At 37.0% G+C, this 24,825-nt stretch overlaps 2 pseudogenes; both read right to left on the reverse strand.

The window, feature by feature from the left end:
* Nucleotides 1-1,513: 1,513 nt before the first annotated feature.
* Nucleotides 1,514-24,825, reverse strand: part of LOC138830038 (protein lin-28 homolog A pseudogene) — a 39,883-nt pseudogene continuing 16,571 nt past the window's right edge.
* On the reverse strand, nucleotides 6,908-7,008 carry LOC138830055 (U6 spliceosomal RNA; annotated as a pseudogene).

The following is a 24,825-nucleotide window of genomic DNA, read 5'->3' on the forward strand; positions in this document are numbered from 1 at the left end:
ACAACACTATGAACAATTATGCAGCAGGGCAGGACACGGGCTCCAGAGAGAGGCCTTCACTTATGGATTTCCCTGGAAGCCGAGACTGAGGATTTTGGTCCTTGCTTTTTATAGAGCCATCCCTGCATGGCTAGTACAAGGTGGACACATATCTGTGGTCTTAAAATCCAAACATATCAATTCCCATTCCTTAGAGGAAAAAAAATACATATACAGTTACTTGCACAGTAATCCCAGGCTAACCTAGTAAAGGATAGATGTGGTATATGGAAAGAAAACAAGTCCCAGAGCCATAGGATTAGACAATCATTACTAACCTTGTCTTCCTCTTTGGGCCTTTTCTACCTTGTCTGCACCACCATTTCCTGTTTAGACTAATTTCCATTCTTCCAGCAGAAGGAGAACAAGTCATGGGGCAACCCAATTAAAAACTTAGTCTCCCATGAAACATTTCCAAGGGTTGATGGGGTTTCAAGATGACCTTATGGCAGAAAAACCAGCTCTAATTGGCAAAAATGAAGTAGTTCAATAGGCTAGGCACTACAAATGGTTGTTCTCCATGGTGATAAAAACAACAAATTCTTCCTGCTGTGCTGACCTGGAGTTGTTGCCTACTTATCCCTGAGATTGCTCATGTACCTGAGAACACAGTGCAGGAAGGAGGGCCTTAAGATTAAAATATATAAAAATACAATACCAGAATATTTATAATAAGAAAAAAAGTTAAAATGCACAAGATATATCATTCTCACATATAGTGCAGTTTTGGCATCCTGAAGAAAGCGGGGACCCAAGGTGCAGTTATCCAAGGGAACAAATAAATTACAATCACATTGGCCCAGAATTGGGGCGGGGCGGGGAGAAGCACAGAGCAGCAGGTTTACAGCCATTCCCTAGTAACCCATGTTGCCTGTCATCACAACCAAATGCCTGGACAAGCTCTCCCAGCACTACGGCTCAAGATAGGGTGATGAGGAAACAAGATGTTTAGGAGAGGAGGTGGTGGAGAGACAAAAAACAAAACAAAACAAAACAACCCTACCTTGCTCCTGACGGGCCCTCCTACCCGAGGTATTACACCTTGGGGATTTGGGCCCATGGATCTGCTGGTCTGATGCTTATTTGTTTCACACCCTGGCAAGAGAAATAGGACACATCCTTCTTTAAAGGAACAACTTGCCAATCTGGGTCATTTTTAGAAGCTGGAGGCTGGGGGGGGTGGGGCGGAGGGAGGGGAAGCATGTAGGACAGGTGAAGCTTATCATATAAAGTATGCAGGTTTCAAAATGGTTCCCCCAAAGCCCCTCACTTGAATTGGGATAGATCATGATGGGATTCCTATGCATAACCCCTTCCCCTCATCAAAAGACAAGATGGGGTGATGCTGGGACATTCCGGCCTGAGACATATGGCAGTGCCAGCTACTCACCAACCCATCCCATATCCCCATTTTCTCCACTTTGCCGTTTCATGCCTTCTCCTTGAAACTTCCTGCTGGCAAGAGTAGCCCCCCTTACTCTGGTGGCTCAATATTGGGCCTCGGGGAGCAGGGCAGGGCTGTGATCTCTTCTTGTTCTTCTTCCCTAAAGTAGGCAGGCTTTCCCTGGGAACTGGGGACCTGCTGAGCCTTCAGTGGACAGGAGGACACCATGTGGTTGATGCTTTGGCAGAAGTGGCACTTCTTGGGCTGTGGTGGCAGCTTGCATTCCTTGGCATGATGGTCTAGACCACCACAGCTGTAGCACCTGTCTCCTTTGGATCTGCGCTTCTGCATGTTCTTCAACTTTGGCCGCCTCTCACTACCAAAGAGAACACCGCACTGGGCCCAGTGAATCCAATGGATTCTACGCCTTTGGCAGACTTCTTATAGGTAAACTCCACAGCCTCTCCCACCCTCAGGCTCCAGAAGCCCTCCATGTGCAGCTTACTCTGGTGCACAAAGACGTCCACCAGGGGGTCCAGCGCGACCATGGTGCAGGCGGTCATGGATAGGAAGCCGAACCCCATGATCACGTTGAACCACTTACAGATGCCGGCCCTGTGCAGCAGCTGCAGCTCCTCGGCCGCCGGAGCCGAATCCCCTGGCGCCTACTCGGGCGCCTTCTCCACTGCCTTGGCACAGCCACCTGCAAACTGCTAGTTGGACACCAAGCCCATGGTCATTTGCTGAGCCCTCGTTCCCGTGCCCCTGGTCGGGCTGCTGCTGGCCCCTGAGAAGTCCGGAGGCAAAGGGGAGGTTCGGAGAAGAGGCAGCTACATCTTACCCCGCACAATCCATTTTTTCAAAATTTCTTATGATACTGAAGATTCAATTATAAACTATTAACACTTGAAAATAACTCATTTTTAGGGGAATAGGACACAAAACACAAGATTAATCCTAATCATTTTCAAAGACTATTTATACTACAAATTCACTCTTTTTTTTTTCAAATTCACTCTTATAACTACAAAGATTCTAAAATTAACAAGCATAGTGTCACAAAGGACATAATTTAACTTCATCATGTAATTCAAAAGACTATGCTAATAGAAAACAAAGTTATACTAATAATTAGCTCACCCAATTCACTTCCATTCTTTTATTCTATATCTTTTAGTTTCATAAAAACTGGCTTTTCATAAAATGATGCATAAAAAGCCTATATACCCATTTACATTTTCAGATTTTAACAATGTTTATTTCAGAAATGTTTTTAGCTGTATAGTCAATGAACTGAAAACCATGATCCTCAGATCTCAGCCTCAATAGCTAGGATTACAGGTGTGAGCCACCAGCACCCGGCTGCTTTATTTATTTATTTATTTATTTATTTATTTATTTATTCATTTTCGGTTGTGGGGCTTGAACTCTGGGCCTTAGCTTTGTCCCCAAGCTCTTCAGCTCAAGGCTAGTGTGCTGTTACTTTGAGCCAGAGTGCCACTTCTGGTTTCCTGGTGGTTAATTGGAGATAAGAGTCTCACGGCCTGGCTTTAAACTGTGATCCTCCGATCTCAGTCTCCTGAGTAGTTAGGATCATAAAATATTCAAAGGGTTTTCAGAAATTGCAAGACTTTCTTTGGGATCTTATTTATATTGGAAAAGATATTCAAAAATCCTTATTTGTTAAAGTTGTGATAGTTACTCCCACAAAAGAACAATTAATTAAGAAACATTTGTATGTACAAAACAACTTCAAATGCATCCACAATCTGGAGGTGACACATGCTTTTTGTTTGTTTTTGCAATGTATATCTAACAAACATATCCACAATACTGATTTTCAGTAAATATGATGGGATATTCAAACCTAAAAAATATGGGGTTTATTATCTTAGTGTGAATAGATATGATCTTACAAACAAAGTTATTTTCAACAGAAATCTGGAAAGTGTTTATCCACCTTGAGTTTCACAGGAATAACCAGAGTAATACCTGTTTGGTTGAGTTGGTCAAAATCACTCTATGAGTATATCTTAAAAGTATATCCAATTTAAGATGTCAAATACATATTTTGTACTGACAGTCATCTTACAGCAATAACTCACTACCTAATTATATGTGTATCTTCTTGCCTAACATATACTAAGAACCGAAAGTGATCTCTTTTATCTAACTTAATGGTGTAAATGCTTTGATTATGAGGATGTTATTATTTGACAAATAAAATGTACAGAAGGGTGGTTCCACTGAAATGACAGGATGGAACCCTGATAAATAACAACATTTCAACACAGCTCTTTTCAGCCTCACTCTATCCACATTGGCAAGCAACATTGCAACCGCACACACACACACATACACACACATGTGCGCACATGTACACACACACATACATGCATGCCAAACTCAGGGTTTATTGTACAATAAAGTTCAAATAAAATATTAATGATTAAGAAAAATGATAATTTGCATTTTTACAAAATAATACATAATCCAGTCTCCACGATTGTTATATTTTACCTGCCTCTCCACATGTGACCACTTAATTTATTTTTAGTTAATTCATTCATTCATTCATTCGTTTTGTGCTAATACTAGAGCTTGAACTCAGGGCCTGACTCTGTTCCAGAATTTGTTATTTTTTCGTTTTAGTTTTCTCAAGGCTAGCATTTTAATGCTTATACTACAGCTCCATTTCAAGCTTTTGTGGTTACTTTCAAATCAGAATCTAATGGACTTTTTTTTCTTGGTCTGGTTTCAAAGCACAATCATCCGATTTCATCTTTCTGATTAGGTAGGATTAAAGACCTGAGCCACCGATGTGGCTCCTACTTTTTCCTATACTTATTTAATGCACATACTTAGATAGTAATTTAAACCTGAGAGCATACAACCAAGATGTACAGTGATGATATTTTCCTGTCAGAAATTCATGTTAGTAATGTAAATTTATTCTTAAGACCATACGCAAAAAATAAGAAGAAATCTGATGATGATGATGATGATGATGATGATGATGTGTGTGTGTGTGTGTGTGTGTGTGTGTGTGTGTGTGTGTGTGTGTGTGTGTGCTGTTGCAATATGTTCCACATATAAGCACTGTACAGGGGTGTCCAGCCATTCACAGTTATTGCATGAATATCTGCCTTGAGCTACCAACTCATGGACAATTTCTAGTTTTCCACTCTAGGCTTCCCAATGAAGAGGGGTTTACTCATCCTCATCCCTATTATTCATATGTGTGGCCTTTTTGGAAATAGTCTCTGCTGTAGTAAGCTGCAAGGCAAGCACTCTACCACTGATCCAGCATCCCAGCACAAGTTTTAAGATTCTTGTTTGTAATTTGGTCAAAGCTCTGACTCTTTATGTAGGCTACTAAAAATGTATTTACTAATTTCAAGTAAATACATATATTCTAATTCCATCTCTTTTAAAAAATAGAAGCATGGATTTTGTGGCTAGCTAGGTCATTGCACATCTCTATCTATTTTCCTCTCTCTCTTTCATGGTTCTCATAGACAATATGATTGCTCCATAATTATTCTAATTTATTTTGTTTTTATATTTTTGGTTGCATCATTTCACTTTCTGCTCTGCCATTTCCCAAATCAGCACCACATAAACAGAACCATCCAGAAGTGGTGCTGTGCCTCAATTGGTAGAGTGCTTGCCTTGATTTGAAGAGCTCAAGACAGTTCCCTGGCCCAGAGTTCAGGCCCCACAACTAATTTTTAAAAAAAGAATCTAAATACTTGATAATTCTACTAACAGATCGGACTAAAATCAGTTGAATCACACTTTTCCTGTACAATGAAGGAATAGGTTCAGGCTAGGAAAGCAGCTAGAGAAGGCAGGCAGATTGTATCTGTGACAAATCTTTGTGGATAATGGTATCGAGGATTACTTACTGGTTATTCACTTGCACTGCAAGCATGATTCTGAACGATTGCTTGCTGATTCTGAATTATTGCTTTGATCATTATATCCTCCAAGAAGAAAAAGTGAAATTTATTTGATAGAAAAGGACTACTAATACATTTTGACTTCTCATTAAGCATCTTCAATCATCAAAATCACCTGAAGACAATAGACAGGCCTATTTTTTAGATGAAAACAAATGTCTTTAATAAAACAAGAATTTAGGTAGTCATACAAAGGACTTCTATTTTACTACTGCATTATACATTTTTTCTAATGTTGAATACCAACATTAGAAAGCTATTAGAAAGTTCTTTAAGCCCATAAGTTGAATAGTGAGTTCTCTTACACTATAACATGGTATTTCCCAAATCATTTACATAGAAGCCATTGTTTCCTATTTTCTCATTCCTAGAATAAGCTACACATGAAGACACCACTGTTCCTAATTTTCAGTCTGTACCTTTGAATATTGAGGAAAATCATTCCTCTGCTCTCTATAAATTCCCTGCTCTCCAGTTAGAATAATTTAGAGTAGTAAAAATGGAAAAAAGATAAAATAAATCATGGTGAATAAATATATGCAGAAAATTCACCAGATTTTTCTGACCAGTTCAATCAATGTGAACTATTGGAGAAAAACATGGACATCTCATTCCCACAGGCACTCAAAGTCTCCGGTTAAGCAATTCTGACGAAGACAGGAAGTAAGATGAAAAAATGAGGAATGGTATCATTTGCAAGAAAAAAATTGAGGAAGATCCAAGCAAATTTCTTCTTTTGGATCTCGAAAACTGCATTTGATATTTCCAAAAGGATAAGTAAGTATTACTACCTCTTTGAAGTTGTGGAAGACTGTACAAATTGTTCTCCTAAGTTGTAATGGTTTGGTTGAGTTTCTTAAATTTCAAAAATGCCAGTCCATCCTTTGTTTCCCTACAATTTTTATTTTCAAAATACAAAGCAACAGCAATATCTTACTTTAAAAATTCATGGATTCCATGTATTCATCCAAGTGAATTGCCTGACTTTGATGTCAAAATATATTCAAGAGTTGTTTGTGTACATCTATAATGTTTTCTGCAGAGTTTGTGATTTTTTCAAATCAGAAATAATTTTAACTTATCTTTTGAAATAAATAGTATAGAAACTAAAGATGTTCATGGTGCTTTTCTGAAAAAAGTATATCTGTTTGTATAATGTCCACAATCTATTTAATTCACTCCTAGATATAATACTTTGAATTCTACATTGTTATATAATGTATATGTTCATTAATAAATGTGTCCTTTCAGATTGCATTACATATAGAAAAAGTTTAAGATTCTTTTTTTCCTAGGTCCTTGTATTATTTTATTTCTTTGGGATAAAATGACAATGTTAACTAATTTCAAGTTTTGTAAAGGTTATGCTATGTAAAGGCCTTTCTCAGGTGAAGATTTAATATACTTATGTCAAACTAACCTTTAATTCTATGAATTACACGTATTGTTACACTTCTATTTTTGTAATGAACTTTTTAATAACTGTTTTTAACTGTTTTTCATTTCTTGCATCAGAAGAATGAAAAATATGGAATACTTCACAAATTTTCATATCATCCTTCGGCAAGTGCCATGTTAATCTCTGTATTGTTGTAATTTGGGTAGGCCTGCTGCTGAAAGATGTAGTATCATCTAAATTTAAGTACTTAATGATGCACTCTTTATACAGGCATATATCCATGGTTGACTATTTATAACAAGGAACCCTTATTGTTCCTAAAAATTCTATTGATCTTATTTCTCTAAAATTCTGTGTATAATGGAAAAAAACATATTTCTTGGTCGATTGCTCATATTTGCAATTTTTTGTCAATGACTATTTTGTCTTTTTCATTTTAAATTTTATCATACTTTGAAGCCTTTACAGCTATGTCCAAAGGTGATTGCTTTTCAAGTATTTATCAACTGAGTTAGCTTTGTGGAGCTAATGGATTCAAAGAAAGCCTTGCTTAAGAGCTACTTCTTAACTTGTGCAAATTAAAATTTCCAAAATGAGGTCTTGCTGGGACAAATGTCTAGCTGACCCTTTACCTTTCTTCCATGTAGGAACAGACCAATCAGAATATCTTACCGTGACAGCAAAGATTGTCCACTGGAACAAAACTAACCTTAGTTACAAGAGATCATAGAGAGATGAACAGTTCAGACAGAATTGTTTAGAATGGAAGGCATTTTATCAAAATATAATTGTTTATTATACTTATCATTTCAAAAGTAGCTAAAGCCAAGAAGGTGAAAAAATTGTTCATATGCATGATTACCTACTGTCCTTGCCTGTCTATCATCCAACCAGGCAGGAACTTACACTACTGACTTTCTATCACCAAATATTTCTATAGCTCCTGGAGAAGTCCATAAGTTTCTCCTCGATATTAGGCCTTAAATTGGTAATGTTTTAATCACAGTGTTTCCTCTTGCCTCTAGGCTGTAAATCAACAAATGGTAAAGCTTTAAATCTAACTCTACCAAAAACTGAGGTAGAGATAATGGAATAATACTTTAAAACAGAGTTGCCTTTTTTATATTATATATACTTATATATTTTATATTTATATGTGCTGATTTTAAATTTCACACAGTGAATCTTACTAGAATTGATAGTTTGACAAATATATTGACATTTATACTCATAAATAGATTGGAATATAAATAATTAGGTTTAGAATATATATTAGAATATAAAAAGTATCAATTCAATGTCTTCGGTATAAACTTGTGATACCTTCCATGTGTTCGTGGTCTTCTGAATTCATATGGTAAAATAACAGTATTGTTTTCCACTAATGTATAAGGGATTTTACTCTGATACTCTGTTTATTGTTTTAACTTGCTGGTCCCAAAGTGTTTTTCTCCATATTTCTGAAGCATTCTTACTGATTATACCCAAATTTTGCTGATATGATGTCTAAAAGCTATTATTCTTCTGCAGGACCCACGGGCCCTAGGATACCAGGTTCAAGTTATCTGCAACATCAGATAACAAGGGCAAGACTTCTCACTTAGGCTCATGCAACATGCCAACAGAAAGTAATTGAAGACTAATCTCAATTTCTCATGTCCTATAATATTTCAGGTCCCCAATTCCTTACACGAATTAGCAGTAATCAACTGTGAAATGCAAGGCAACATGAAATGAAAGATGAGATCACAAAATATGAGAGAAAGTACTGTAGTTCAAATTTTCAATTTACAAATGACCAGCCCATATGAGTGAACAAAATCACAAATGAACAAGATTATTTTTAATACCCCTCTCCTAATGATTAATGAAAGATTTCAGTGCAGCATAAGTTGGCCAAAAATAGTTTCTGGAACGATAGATCCATAATTGGTCTACCAAGGCAAGGAATACTTGATTTAGAGGTCAAATATAATTTAGAAAAACATTAACTAAGAAGATCCTTAGTGCTTCAAAACACCGGTACTTCAGAAAACTAGGTTGTATAGTATAAAAATGTTGTTATTCTCAAACTAATGATAACCTACCCTTAATCTCCTGAAAGTATATTCATTTTCAAATAAACTATTTAAAATCACATTTGCCAAAATAACACTTGACAAGTAGATGATAGTGACATTAAAAGGCTTTCAAGTGTAGGGAGCAAGTTAAAATAGAGTTGATTTACTTACCCAACATTAATATCAACCAAATTCATTCATTAAAGTGTAGAAATAGTACCTCCCACCATTTGTGTTGTTTAGTAGGTGCCTTCCATAAATGTGTTAAATAGATCAGCCTCCCATATTCCAAACCCAAGTATTAGCTAATAAAGTAAATTTCATCACATAAGAACGTACATTTTAAAAAGTCACTAATAGTTGCTTTATCAAGTGTTGTTTTATGTTTTCCCTATCTGTCTAATATAGTAAGAAATATGACTTTAAGTCTTGCATTTGGGTACTGATCAGAGATGTGACAAATATAAAATATGTCTTCTATTTCTATCATATTCCTCTACACTCGTAAATTTTAGTTTTCTTCTTTTTCCAAAACTTATAGGTAGTAGAAAATATTATCCTAGGTAAAATTAAATAATCACACACCATTGTACAAAGCCATTTATAAAAACTGGTAGTTAGGAATACATTCTAAGTAATTTTTAAACTTTCTTGCTGCCTAAAGATTAATCTTCCAAATGAATGAGAATAAAATCATGTCTAAGTGATTCACATCTTCAGTCTTGCAAATTGTTATTGCAGATGAATGAATTATGGAAATATAAACTGACATCAGTTCATGTATATGTGGGATTGAAACTCCATGGAATGTATATAAACCTTTCAAAGTATTAACAGGCAGTTTAACAGAATGACTATCAGGAAATTGAGAACAGAGAGGAACAATAGTAAAGAAATAGAATGAATGAAAAATACAACAAGGGACAAGTACAGCTAGAATACTCAATGTACACATGTAATAAAGGAAGTGGTAAATCTGAAATAAATCTTGGAGAAAGGGTTGGTTCAGATTGATAGAAGGAGTGACTCTGATCCAGGAGCATTAGACAATTAGATGGACATATTTAATTGTAACACACTTGCACAACCTTTTGAAATTCAGTTAAAACACACAACAACAAACAAAAACATACAAAAATTACAACCAAACAGCAATCTCTAGACAGTATGAATATGACCTCTCAAAATTTTAAATAGTTAATGAAGGTCAGTCTTTGGAAAAGCAAACAAAGCTGTGCAAAGAGGGCAGTTTGGGGTGTGGGGAGAATTTTAAACAGATTTAAATAGATTGTCTGAGGTTATAAATCACCTATATCTACTGCAAATATTTTCTTCTGCGAATGTTCTTTGTCTGAACTGGATACTCCAGTCCTGAGGCACATTTGATAGCTTGTGAAGACAGAATGGAAGAAACAAGAACAAGAACCTATTACTCTACTGGAGAGAAAGCAGTTCTCTTTGTTTTCTCTCAATCTCTTCACTACTCTATTTTCATACTTTTAATAAAGTCAAGAGATTTGGAATTTTTTCTTTCCTTCTTTGTTGTCACAACTATGTTTATGAAGACCAACACTAATGCAAATCTTTGTCTCCAAAAAACCAGTCCAAGAACCCGTAATCACAAATATTTAGCTATATTTTTTTTCTTTTTTCTTTTACCTTGAAATCTTCTTGTGTCTAATGTGCCCACAAAAATAAGTACTCCACCCCTTTTTGGTTCAGTCACTTTTAACCTCAAAGATATATTTTGCTAACAAAATGCTTAGAGGAAACTGAAGAATAATCCATTTTTATCTTCTCTCTTACAACTTTTATCTTCTCTCTTAAGACTTTCCTTAGATACCATATTATGAACAGTGAAATAATTCTTTGCAAAATCATTTCAATAGATTATTTTTCTCTTGGTCTTGCTTTTGCTCAACAAGATGTATGGAGAAGAATAGAGTTAAATCACCCATTCCTTGGATTACATTGTCTGTTACAAAGGACAATACTTCTATGTCCTACTTCTATGTCCCTTCTTAGCTCTTGCCTGATTTCCAATTAATCAGTTTCTTGGCTTCAAGTCTAGTGAAAGTGAAGGACTACACTGCATCTGCCACTGCTACATCTTCAGGTTTCTCTTTTAAAACTCTTTTATTTGGAGGTGGAATTTATTTTCATGTCTTCATTCATTTTTTTCTGCATTATACTGAGCCAAATAGGCTTTGTAAAATCACTTTATGTAGCAAAAACATTAAGACAATCTATATCAAAAAGTTTTGGCCCCCTCCACGGCTGAAGCCAGGACCCTTAGCTAGGGCTTCTAAGAACGCGTTTTCTTACCTTTGCAATTTGCTCAATTCTTTTCTGATCCCGAAACTTTTTGGCTTATGTAATAAGAGAAGTCTTCACTATCTCATGTTAATGAGGATATTATATTTTTGAGCTACTTAGAAATGTGAAGTATCCAATCAGATTTTTGTTCTGTGTTTCAGTGCTTCAAGTGCAAAGACACTGTGTAAACTCAATACGTTCTTTCATTTTGAAGGGCACTTTCTCCGTAAATATTTTGACCAAAATTATCTTTTTAAGAAAATTACTGTTTAGTTTAAATTACACAACAACCTTGTTTCTCACAGTAAGACTGTATTTCCTGGGTAAGGACAATTCGCATGTTAACCTACAGGATTTACAGCACAGTTTGTGAGGCTTGTGTGTTTAGTGTAAAAATGAGCCATCTTACCCACATTGCTCCCTCTCAGCTAAGTCTCCATGGATTTTTTTGCATGAAAGTCTATTTTCCCAGGCAATTTTAAATTTTAATAGGCTAAGTTAAAAAGTTTGAACAATTAAAAGTTACCTGTCATAATTTTAAAACTCTTTTGAAATTCCTTTATCAGAATCGCGAATTTACCAATCTTAATTCCACCTTTACCATCAAAAACAGTTAACATGTTGTTTTCATGATATATTATCCATGAAACTATTATTTTCCACTTTCTTTATTATGCATATATATGAGCATATAAACTGATGCTGAGCAAAATAAACTTCAAGATATGGACAGAGATATTTATTTGCAGTTGTTGTTTTTAAGGTTTTTTTTTTTTTTTGATTTGCATTTCTTTTTTTTTTTTTAATTGTATTTTATTTTATTTGAGAACATACTGTACAGGGGGGCTACAATTACATGGGCAGGATAATGCATACATTTCTTACCAAGCATTGCAGCCTCCTCCTTTGTTTACCCTTCACTTCCCTTCCCCGCCTCCCCCCTCCCCCCACCCAATTTTACCCCCCTCCCCCCACCCAATTATACCCCCCTTCCCCCCCCCACACCGACATTGTAAAGCTGGTTTTGACATGACATTTTGTACTTCTCATTGTTGCAACAGGTCCACCTGAATCCTTAAACGACTTGTTTGTCCCCATCTCCTCCACATGTTATACTGACATCAAATATAGTGAAAGCGGGGGTTACACTGTGGGGGAGGGACATACAAAGCAACAAAGAAATAATCTTATAAATGCGTTAGAAACACATGCATGAAAGAAACGAAAACATTAAAATACATATTTAAGGGTTCATTTTCCTAACATCACATTATCTGACCTTTTCCGCTTGACTCATACCTATACTAGATATTGCAAATAAGGGAAACCATGGGACCTATGCTTCTTTGGGCCTGGCTTACTTCACTTAATATAATTTTTTCCAAACCTTTCCATTTCCTAACAAATGGGGAAATGTCATTCTTTCTGATGGAGGCATAGAATTCCATTGTGTATATATACCACATTTTCTTGATCCATTCATCTACTGAGGGGCATCTGGGTTGGTTCCATATCTTAGCTATGGTAAATAATGCTGCAATAAACATAGTTATGCTGGTAGCTTTAGTGTGGTCTTGTTTGTAAACCTTTGGTTAAATGCCCAAAAGTGGGATTGCTGGATCATAGGGGAGATCTATGTGAAGTCTTCTGAGGAACCTCCATATTGCTTTCCATAGTGGTTGAACAAGTTTACATTCCCACCAACAATGAAGTAAGGTTCCTTTCTGTCCACATCCCCTCCAGCATCTGTTGTTGTTAGAGTTCTTGATTTTTGCTGTTCTAACTGGAGTGAGGTGATATCTCAATGTTGTTTTGATTTGCATTTCTTTTATGGCTAGGGATGTTGAACATTTCTTCATGTGTCTATTGGCCATCCTTGTTTCTTCTTCAGAGAAGCTTCTCTTTAAGTCTTTCGCCCACTTATTTATTGGGCAGTTGATTCTTTGAGGATTTGTTGTTGGGTGGTTTAATTTTTTGAGTTCCAAGTATATTTTAGATATGAGACCCTTGTCCGTTGTATGGCTAGTATAGATCTTCTCCCAATCGGTGGGCTTTCTATTGATCTTGCCAGCTATGTTATTTGCCCTGCAGAAGCTCTGCAATCTTATGCAATCCCATTTGTCCAACCTTTCTTTGATTTGTTGTGCTTCCGGGTCTCTATTCAGAAAATTTCGACCTGAGCCAAGGAGACCTAGGGTTTCTCCAATTCCATCCTGTAATGTTTTCAGAGTGTCTGCTTTGACTTCAAGGTCTTTGATCCATTTGGAGTTGATTCTGGTACAGGGTAATATATAAGGATCTAGCTTTAGTTTTCTACATGTAGTTAACCAATTTTGCCAGCACCATTTACTGAAGAGGCTGTCTTTCTTCCATTCTATTGTTTTAGCTTCCTTATCGAAGAGTAGATGGCTATAGGTCTGTAGGTTCATTTCTGGGTTTTCAATTCTATTCCATTGGTCCTGAGGTCTGTTCTTATGCCAATACCAAGCTGTTTTGATTACTATGGCTTTATAGTAGAGTTTGAAATTTGGTATTGATATTCCTCCAGCAGTGTTCTTTCCGTTGAGGAGCGTTTTTGCTATTCGGGGTCTTTTATTGTTCCATATGAATTTTTGGATTGCCTCCTCTATTTCCTTGAAGAATGAGGGTGGAATTTTGATAGGTATCGCGTTGAATTTGTAGATAGCCTTGGGAAGTATTGCCATTTTCACGATGTTAATCTTGCCAATCCAGGAGCATGGGAGGTTTTGCCATTTTTTAAGTTCTGTGTTGATTTCCTTTTTCAAGATTTTAAAGTTTTCATCATAGAGGTCCTTCACTTCGTTGGTTAAGTTAATTCCTAGGTATTTTATTTTTTGTGGGGCTATTACAAATGGAGTTGCTTTCCTAATTTCAGCCACACTTTTCTCATTGTTGGCATATAGAAAAGCCATTGATTTTGGGGGGTTAGTTTTATAACCTGCTACTTTGCCAAAGTTTTGAATCAGCTTGAGTAATTTGGGAGTGGAGTCTATGGGATTCTTTAAATACAAGATCATGTCATCTGCAAAGAGGGAGAGTTTTATTTCTTCTTTCCCTATTTGGATCCCCTTTATGTCTGCATCTTGTCTTATTGCTGTAGCTAGGCATTCTAATACTAGATTGAAGAGAAGTGGAGAGAGTGGGCATCCTTGTCTTGTTTCTGAGTTAAGAGGAAATGGCTTTAATTTTTCACCATTGAGTATAATGCTGGCTGTAGGTTTGTCATATACAGCCTTTATTGTATTGAGGAATGTTCCATGGATTTCTAATTTTTCCAGAACCTTCATCATAAAGGGGTGTTGGATCTTGTCAAATGCTTTTTTTGCATCTATTGAGATAACCATGTGGTTCTTATTCTTGCTCCTGTTGATGTGATGAATAATATTAATTGAGTTGCGTATATTGAACCAGCTTTGCATCCCTGAAATGAATCCTGTTTGATCATGGTGTATGATTTTTTGGATGAATTGTTGAAGTCGATTGGCCAAAATTTTGTTGAGAAGTTTTGCATCAATGTTCATCAAAGAAATGGGTCTATAGTTCTCTTTCTTTGATGAGTCCCTGCCTGGTTTTGGGATGAGGGTTATGATGGCTTCATAGAATGTGTTCGGTAGTGAGCTTTCTCTTTCAATTTCATTGAAGAGTTGGAGGAGTATTGTGGTGAGCTCTGCTTTGAAGGCCTTGTAAAATTCCGCGGTAAAACCATCTGGTCCTGGACTTTTCTTAGCTGGGAGGTCTCTTATTGCTGTTTCTATTTCAGTGCTTGATATGAGCCTGTTAAGCTGGTTTAACTCATCTTGGTTTAGTTTTGGCATGTCAATATTTGCTAGGAAAAGGTCCATTTCTGTCAAGTTCTCAAACTTATTAGCATAAAGTTTTGAGAAGTATCCCCTAATAATGTTCTGAATCTTGGTTGTTTCCGTGGTGATGTTTCCATTCTCATCTCTGAGTTTATTAATTTGGGTGTGTTCTCTCCTTTTTCTGATAAGGTTTGCTAAGGGTCTGTCAATTTTGTTAAGTTTTTCGAAGAACCAACTCTTTGTTTTGTTGATTCTTTCTATAGTTTTTTTGGATTCTAATTCATTTAATTCTGATTTAATTTTGATTATTTCTTTCCGTCTACTGGATTGGGGTTTATCTTGCTGCTCTTTTTCAAGGTAGTTTAGATGTGTCACTAAATTGTTAGTTTCCGATCTCTCCAATTTGTTGATGTAGGAGGTCAGAGCTATAAACTTGCCTCTGAGTACTGCCTTTGCTGTGTCCCAGAGGAGCTGGTAATTTGTGTGTTCATTTTTGTTGAATAGCATGAACATTTGAATTTCCTTTCTAATCTCTTCCATGACCCACTCATGATTCAGCAGTGTGTTGTTCAGCCTCCATGTGATACCGGACTTTCTTTGGTGGCTTTTGGTGTTGAGATCTAATTTTATTCCCTTGTGGTCAGAGAGAATGCAAGGTATAACTTCAATGTTTCTGAATTTAGACAAGTTTGCTTTGTGGCCTAAAATGTGGTCTATTTTAGAAAACATTCCATGTGCTGCTGAGAAGAACGTGTATTCTGTTGCTGCTGGGTGAAATGTGCGGTAAATGTCTGTTAAGTGTAGTTGATCTATGCAGCCGTTTAGATCTGCGGTTTCTCTGTTGATTTTTTGCCGAGTTGATCTATCTAGTGGGGAGAGTGGTGTGTTAAAATCCCCAACAATTAATGTCTTTGGATCTACATGGGATTTGAGGGAAAGTAGTGTTTCTTTGATAAATTTGGGTGCTCCATTGTTTGGCGAATAGATATTTAGAATTGTAATATCCTCCTGAAGGAGAGATCCTTTAATTAGTATGTAGCGACCTTCTTTATCTCTTCTCACGAATTTTAGTTTGAAGTCTATTTTATCTGATATTAGGATTGCAACTCCCGCCTGTTTATGAGGGCCGTTTGCTTGGTAGATTTTGTTCCAGCCTTTAACTTTGAAAATATGTTTGTTTTTACGGGCAAGATGTGACTCCTGCAGGCAGCAGATAGAGGGGTCTTGTTTTTTAATCCAACTAGACAGTCTATGTCGCTTAATTGGAGAGTTCAGTCCGTTAACGTTAAGAGATAGGACTGAGAGGTATTTCGGGGTTCCTGCCATGTTCTCCACCTTCTTGGGGGCTGTGAAAACTGGGTTCTTCCTAAAGTTCTTGGATTCTCAGTTTGGGTGCAGTTTCTTGGCCTTTGTTGCGTTCTTGTTGGTTTTCTATGTGTAGGACATCTTTAAGAATCTTTTGCAGGGCTGGTTTGGTGGAGATGTATTGTTTCAATTTTTCTTTGCTATGGAAGGTTTTTATTTGGCCTTCAGTTATGAAGGAGAGTTTAGCTGGGTACAGTATTCTTGGTTGATAGTTGTTTGTTTTTAGGGCATGGCATACGTCATTCCAGGCTCTTCTTGCTTTGATTGTCTCTGCTGAGAAATCTGAGGTAATTCTAATTGGTTTCCCTTTATAGGTGATTAACCTTTTCTCCTTGACAGCTTTAAGGATCTTTTCCTTGGTCTGGGTTGATCCTGTGTGGATTATAATGTGAAGGTGGGATGTCCTATTCTGGTCTGGTCTATTTGGGGTTCTAAAAGCTTCTTGTATCTGAATAGGCCTATCTTTTTGTATGTTTGGGAAGTTCTCTGCTAGGATCCTGTTAAACAAATTTCCTAGACCATTAACTTCTGTTTCTAGGTGCTCCTCTACACCCATTATCCTTAAATTGGGCCTTCTGATGGTGTCTTCCAGGTGTTGGATAGACCTATCATATTTCTTGGACTTGTCTTGGATGGTTGTATGTTCTTTCTCTATAATATCTAGGCTGTCTTCAATCCCTGAGATTCGATCTTCTGCATGGTCTAACCTGCTGTCAAGACTCTCTACTTTGTTTTTTATCTCTTTTCCTTCTAATTGGTCAGCTTTGATGGCTTCAAGTTTTTTGTTGAAGCTCTGTTTTAGGTCTTGTATGATTTTCTTTACTTCCTTAATTTGGTGTTCAGTGTTTGTTCTCAAATCACTTAGTTGATTGGTTATTGTTTCTTTGGACTCCCATTCCTTCTGTTGGGTTCCATTCAGCATTCCCTTTGTGGTCTCCCTGACTTCCTTCAGCTCTTTGTTAATGGATTCCATGAATGTCTTTAGTGATCTTTGTGTATTCTCTACCTGGTCTCTTAATTCGTGAATTACTCTTTGATTAGTTTCCTCCCTTCTGTGGGATTCCTGCAGTTCTCTTTGAGTGTTCTCTGCCTGCTCACGCCATTCCTCCCTTTCTCTTTGAGTATTCTCAAGTTGTTCACGCAAATCCTGTATCAGTTTTTGAGAAGCTTCCTCACGCTTATGATATTCCTATATAAACTTTTGGGATGCCTCCTCTCTCTCCCTATCACGCTCATACAGAGTCCTTTGTACATTGTCAAACTTCTCATTTATCATGTTTGCTATTAATGTTTGTAGAGCTATTTGGGAACTCTCCTCTGGATTATTCTTTATCTGTTCTAATCCCTGATTATCAAGGTTGGGAATTGAGATACCCGAATTTGCCATTTTTCCTGTGTTTTTCCGGCTTACTCGGCCCATTTGAGATAAAGATTGCACCAGTTTTGTGCTAGAACACTATCTTAAGGCAACCATCAACCAAAGTTTGCATTTGTACAGTCAATAGTCTACAGATACAATCTAGTTCAACAGATACATCTATTCAACATCAAACGACTATATGTTAAAGGATTTCGAACCGCAGAAAAGAATTTGGAAAACCAGAAATTATTAGGATTAGGGAGAGATGTAGGTAAAAAATAGGAATAGATTGGTGTGGGGAGGCACAGGGAGAGTTAACTATGTCCTAATCACAGTGCAGGAAATGAGTTGGGTAGGATGCAAGTAGAGAGAGAGAGAAAAAGAAGAGATGGAAAGGGGAATAAAGAGAGACCAGAAAAAGAATAGAAACGTAAAAATTAATGTTATTATAGAGGTTAAAAGACCGTCTATTTAGAGAGGAATGTGAATATGTTCAGAGAAGGGGAGGGACATAGAGGAGATGTGAAAAGCTTTAAGGATGGGAACGGGAGAAGAAAAGATCAGAAGTTCAGTAGAGCTAGATAAAAAACAAAAAGATAATTAAGAAAGAAAGAAAAAGAGAAAGAAGACAAGAAAAGAAAGGAAAACTCTTATTCACGTATTCCTAAAATAAAAATTATAAGATGAAAAAAAAAAGAGGTTACTGGAAAACAATTATTTTTTCAGAAGAGGCAAAAATTAAAGATTAATAAAAGTTTTAGAAGGGAAAAAATTTATATATATATATATATATATATATATATAAGGTAACAAAAAACAAAAAACAAGCAAAAAAAGAAAAGAAGAAGAAGAAGAAAAAAAGAAAAAAAAAGAAAAAGAAAAAAAGAAAAAAAAAGAAAAAAAAGTCTTTTGATTTTTTTTTTTTTTGGGGGGGGAGGAGTGGGAAGAATCCTGTATCTCCCTTTTGTCTGCAACCAGTCTCTTGTTGGAGTCTCTGGTCAGCTTGAGGTCCTGTGGCTTGATTGGTTTCTTAAGTCGGTTGGTTGGAAGAGGTAGAAAAATGCTCTGCTTTACCCAAGATTTTGAGATCCCCCTCCCAGGTTAGTTTTCTGGGAGGGTGGTCTGCTTTGAGAGTCACAAAAGAGGGGGATGTGGTGATGAGGCTAGGTTCTGGGTAGAGTTGAGACCTTTCAATAAACAGTAGCTTTTCCCTGGGGCTATTTTGTGATAAAGCTCACAGCGCCCAGCCTGGAGCCATTCTCAGGGTTTCTGTTTTTCAATTGATTGTCGAGGCTGCTAGTGGGAGGGGCAGCCTCTGGTTCTGGTTACCCAGTGAAGCAAGGCACTCCGGTGGCTGGCGCCTGAGCTGGGTGACTTTTCCCTGGATGGAGCTGAGTCTGGCAGGTCACTTCGCCATTAAGTTCTTGTGACCTGCTAAATGACTCATTTTATTCCAAGGCCTGAGCTGGAGCTAGCAGCTCCTCCGAACTTTGTCGGTATCCAAGATGGAGATCACCGGTGCTGGGGGGGGAGGGGTGGCCTTCCCTCCTATGCTCCCTGAGGAGTGAGGATGTCGGGCTTGTACTCACGCCGAGTCTTGGATCCTGGGTCGTCTCTGGTCTGCAAACAGCAGGATGAAGATGTTTGCTCCTTGTCGGTTCTTGTTGGTGTTGAGTAGAATCCGCTCGTCCGCTGCGTCTGGCTCCTTCGTCCCCGACTCTCTGTGTCTCAGGTATGTCTCCACGGCGGTGGTCGCCGCCGCCGCGGCCCCGCCGCCGGAGCGGCAGCTGCTGCGTTTCCTTGGCTTCCCCTCTCTTGTCTAACTCTCTGTCCTGTGATGACTCACTTGGTGTGATTCTCTGGCTTAGGACTGTTCACTGGAACTCTAAAACTCCTTTCTATGCGAGAGCTTGTTCAGATTCCAGCTTCTCCTCCGCCATCTTCCCGGAACTCTCTGCAGTTGTTGTTTTTAATGTACTATGTGATTTCTATTTTCCTTGGGTTTTTCCCCTATGAGTTATCTCCTATTGTGTTTGATTTTGGTACCCTGTGTATTGTTTATACATTTACCGTAATTAGTAAAGGGAAGAGGAACAACAAATTGGCGAGACAAAGGACAAAGACAAACCAATGCAATAGCAATACTCATAAGACATTATGTTGGAAATGTACATTACAACTTGTGAGGGGTTTGGGGCTGAAGGAAAACTGTGAGAAAAATGAGAGAGGGGATAACAAGTTTGAACAGTTATGTATTCACTGCCTTATAATTGCTAACCCACTGCATATCACTTTCAAATTAAAATTAAATTTTAAAAATAAGCTGCATGAAATAAAATTTCACTGTATTTGGTATAGTAAATATTATTCTTCATGTAGTAACATTTTAAAAAATCCGTATTATTTGGCATCTAATTTGAATTAATTACCCCTTCTTTATCAGAGGACCATCAACTTGAATGTTATATAACTTGACAATTTTTTCACAATATAATTGCCAATATTTTCATAAAATAATAAATTTGTACTTTCTCATACTAAAACTGAAAACTGATTAATTCTATAGAAACCCATAACTTTTAAAAGTAAATAAGTTGTGTAAGAGGACAGAATATGTGTGTTCCTCAAAATAATAACTACTAATAACTACTCACTTTCAAATTCTGAACACTCCATACCTAAGAGATTCAAAATAGTACCTATTTGCATGTTATGTAATTCTGCAATAGTTGCATTTTGCAATGGGGTGTTACACATTGAGAAGTGAACAGAAAAATAGCCACATTCTGGTATAGGATAAAACTATGAAGCTTGTTATAATTAATTCTTCAAGATTAAGCAATTGTTTATCAGATTAAGCTATTATTTCTATGACCATCAATCCCAAAATTTATGCCATAAAGTCATCCTAGACCAACAGTTTCCAACTTGTAGGGTGCACCTCAAAATTCCCTTAATTCCCATCACAAATAACTTATTTCTATTGGAAAAAATACTACACCTATGCTAATGGGATGCCCTCTGTGTTCTGGAAAGAACACCACAATAAACTGGGTTGCATCATTTTTCCTCCACTGGCATTCTTGAAAATATTATATATATTTATACTTTTTAACTATCATAGATAATCAGGATGCTAAGATCGGAAGATTACAGTTCAAAGCCCACCCAGCAGGAAAGATCCCTAGATTCTTATCTCCAATAAACTTCTCAGCAAAAGCCAGACACAAGTGGTACTGAGCTTGAAGTGGTAGGTCACAAGCCTTGAGCTTAACAGGCTCAGAGACAGTGTCCAGGCCCAGAGTTCAACCCCTAGGACAAACCAATAAAACAAAAACAAAAATAAAAAAAACTCCAAACCCAGCATTTTTCTTATTTTATACAGAGGCATTTAATTAAGGAAATTGCTTCCTGTGTTACATACAGGTAGAAGAAAGAAGGCACACAATTATTCTCTTCATAACATGTTATACCAAAGCCTCAAAAATTGCTGTTTTTCTAAATTTATAAATTAATATCCATTTCTTGGCAACTCGGTCTACATTATTTACATTATCATTTTATACAGGAACTGTTGGAATTATCTATTAACTGAGTTCTAATTATAACTCTCTTGAAATAATATGCTAGGCAAATTGAATGCAAGAAACATTTGTAAATTTGTCAATTAAACACACTATTTAAAAGAATTTTGTAGTATCTTATAGAATATGAAATTACAAACAACACCAAATTATTTATTTGAAGTCTGAACTCTAATTTAGAAAGATCTATCAATTCCTACATTATATGAACTTTGCTATTCCTCAAGGCTTAAGCTTTTGTAATCCTTCATCCTTTCCTTGGAATCTAACAGAATGATGATTACTTACTTTTTCTAATTTTGCATGGGAATTATGAGCCATTTTGCATCTAGGAATGTTCTGTAATGAAGAGAGCATTTAAAAGCAGAAGTGAGGATTATATATGAGTTGCATTTCAATAGGAAACGACTTCTCAAAACATAATGACAAAATTAGCCCAAACTTCCAACTGCGTATTCCTTTCTGGTTTGGTATCTTTTAATAATAGAAAATTATACTACCTGGTCCAGGGAAGGTATCACTATGTAATTCCAGTCTCTAATCTCCTGTCAGTCTGAGTGCTAGAATTGAAGGTTTGTATCACATTGCCCCACCGTAGTTTCTTGGTTTATTTATATGTATATATATATATTTATTTATTTATTTGTTTATTTATTTATTTATTCATTTTTGGAACCGGTCATGGGGCCTGAACTCTGGGACTGGGTGCTGTCCCTCAGCTCTTCAGCTCAAGTCTAGGTCTCTACCACTTGAACCACAGAGCCACTTCCGGCTTTTTTCTTTTGGCTTATGTAGTGCTGAGGAATGGAACCCAGGGCTTCATGTATGCAACGCAAGCACTCTACCACTGAGCCACCTTGCCAGGCCCAGACTAGCAATTCTGAACTTCTCCAGTTATATTATCCACTAAACTTCTCAGAATGTTCATGTACTCTTTTCGAAGATGTTCTAACATTTGATGCAGGATATGAACATTTTCAAATGCACCTGCGGGGTCTCTGATTCATTCCATGGATCTAATCCCTTTAATACTGATTACTTGAATCTCTTACTATCCCGATCCCTATATATGTAATTTTCTCACACTTTTTTGAAGAATGTTCGCTTGAGGATTTTTTAATTTTACAAATTATCACTTGATTCTAGTCTTACTCAGGACATATTTTCTATTGTTTTCTAACTTTTCTACATATTCTGAGAGTTGCTTCATATTTGTATTTGTGTGTGCACATATAAGTGTCTCTGTATATATGTGTATGATTGTATGTATGTATGCAAAAGCGTCAAAATCTAATTCAGCAATCTTGTTCATGACTGGTATTCTAATACTTGAGCCATACTTCCAATCCATCTTTTGGCTGGTTAATTATAGTTTCTCAAAGACTGTTCTGCCCAGGCTGGATGCAACCTGAACTTCCCAGACTCCTTTACATTCTTAGGTTTCATTTATCCAGTGGAATCTACTTTTAAACTACAAAGATTTTTTGTGAGTGTAAAGTCAAAGCTGTAGCCCAGATTTTCAACTCAAGAATTCATATAAAGATAGATGAACATACACATTACATATGCTGAGTGTACACTGTCAAAAATGTGATCCTAAGCTGGGTGGTGGTGAGATCTGAGGATTGGAGTTCAAATCCAGCCCAGGTAGCAAAGTCCCGGAGACTCTTTTCTCCAATTTACTGCAAGAAAACTGGAAGCGGCACTGAGGCTCAAGTGGTAGAGCGCTAGCCTTGAGCTGAATAGCAGAGGGTCAGTGCCCAGCCTCTGAGTTCAAGTTCCAAGACCACCACCAACAAACAATATATAAGTAAAGGAAAGAAAAAATGTGATCTTATCCACCAGTTCATAGCTAGTATAATCCCTGCTCTCACAAGATGGACTTTCTTTTCCCAATTAAGTCTATACTGTTATATCTCACTTGCATTGAAAACAGAATTATTCTTCCATTCTACTTTCTACAAAGTTGTATCATTAGCAAGCATGATTTAGAAAGGGAGTGGCCTCATACTTCCTGTTCCATGTAGGAGTAATGCTTTCTATATATCACTCTCATAAATCTACATACTGGACTTGGCTTTATTGTTTCAACGTTGTCTTATTTGTAGAGTCTTCTATAGTGTATTGAACCCTTATACTTAAACACAGAATTTCTCTTTCTCTTATTATTGCTATAGTTAACATGAGTTAACAAATTCATGTACACTTGGGAAATAATGCACAGAACATACACTCACAAAAAAAATGATCTGAGAAACTTCTTCCCCTTTAAAATTCGCCTTAATTTACAGACAATTTACAAAGTTTGAACTCAATATACTCATGGATAATGTATTTATAAGCAATATAAATTTCATATTTTCTCTTTACTAAGTTGTCTCTGAAACTCGTATTACTTCAGGTCCGAAGGTGTCCTTGTGTTATTTCGTTGAAGTCAGAAATTATTCACTATACCTCAAACAGCACCATAGATTGTTCCCGGAAGTAACCGTTACTGGATGTGGAAACTGATCCAAGGAGAGGTATTGACCATAGAGGATTTACAAAGTTCAAGTTAACTTGTGCTTTCCTTTTTACTGTAAAAGAAGAGAATCCGAGGTCTTGAAGAAAACTCTGTCCTTGACTTTGTCTAGTGTGTTTTTACTCATATATAATTTTTCTGTAAACTTCTAGTTGAGAGAATTACAAAAAGAACTAATGTACCATTTGATGGCCAGCATAGAACAAAAGGAAATAACGTTGTTTTAAATATGTTCTACTGCAGGGGCTGGGAAGGTGGCTCAGTGGTAGAGAACTTACTTTGCATGCCTGAGGCCCTAGGTTCGATTCCTCAGCACCACATAAGCAAAAATAAGCCAGAAGTGGTGCTGTGGCTCAAGTGGTAGAGCACTAGCCTTGAGTTGAAGACCTGAGGTAAAGCGCCGAGGCCCAGAGTTCAGGCCCACGCCTGGACCCCCCAAAAAAAATTCTACTGCAAAGAAACAAAGACATGGAGGTTTTAAAGTGTTTTATGCATGGATATTTCACTCCTGACATGATTCTCTTATTGTAGGAGTCAGTTATCAATTCCTTTATTTTGGTCCTGAGTTCTCCAGAGCAATAAGGATTCCAAAAGAGCATCCAGTGCGTATGATCAGCAAAAGGAGCCATTTCTCACACCAGTAGTCCTTAAAGGAGGGTCCCAATGAAATACCTGTTTTTCTTTGTTTGCATTTTTGTTTAGTTTATGTTGGTTCTGGGGCTTGAACCCTGAGGCTGGACCCTGTCCCTGAACAGTTTTTGTTCCTGCCCACCAGCCCCCAAATCTAGTTCTCTACTGCTTGAACCAACACTCCACTTCTTGATTTTTTGCTGTGTAATTACAGATAGGAGTTTGACAGACTCTGCTGCCTGGGTTGGCTTTGAACTAAGATAGTAAGAAAGCCAAGTGTCATCAACTGTACAGTCTTCTCTTTTCAAATGAGAAATATTAGATGAAGCTTATTGTAAAGCTAATATTTGACCATATTTTCTTTCTTTTTTTTGTGAGCATACC

The sequence above is a fragment of the Dipodomys merriami genome, unplaced genomic scaffold, assembly GCF_024711535.1.
Source record: "Dipodomys merriami isolate MVZ:Mamm:240054 unplaced genomic scaffold, mDipMer1.0.p SCAF_181, whole genome shotgun sequence".
Taxonomy (NCBI): domain Eukaryota; kingdom Metazoa; phylum Chordata; class Mammalia; order Rodentia; family Heteromyidae; genus Dipodomys; species Dipodomys merriami.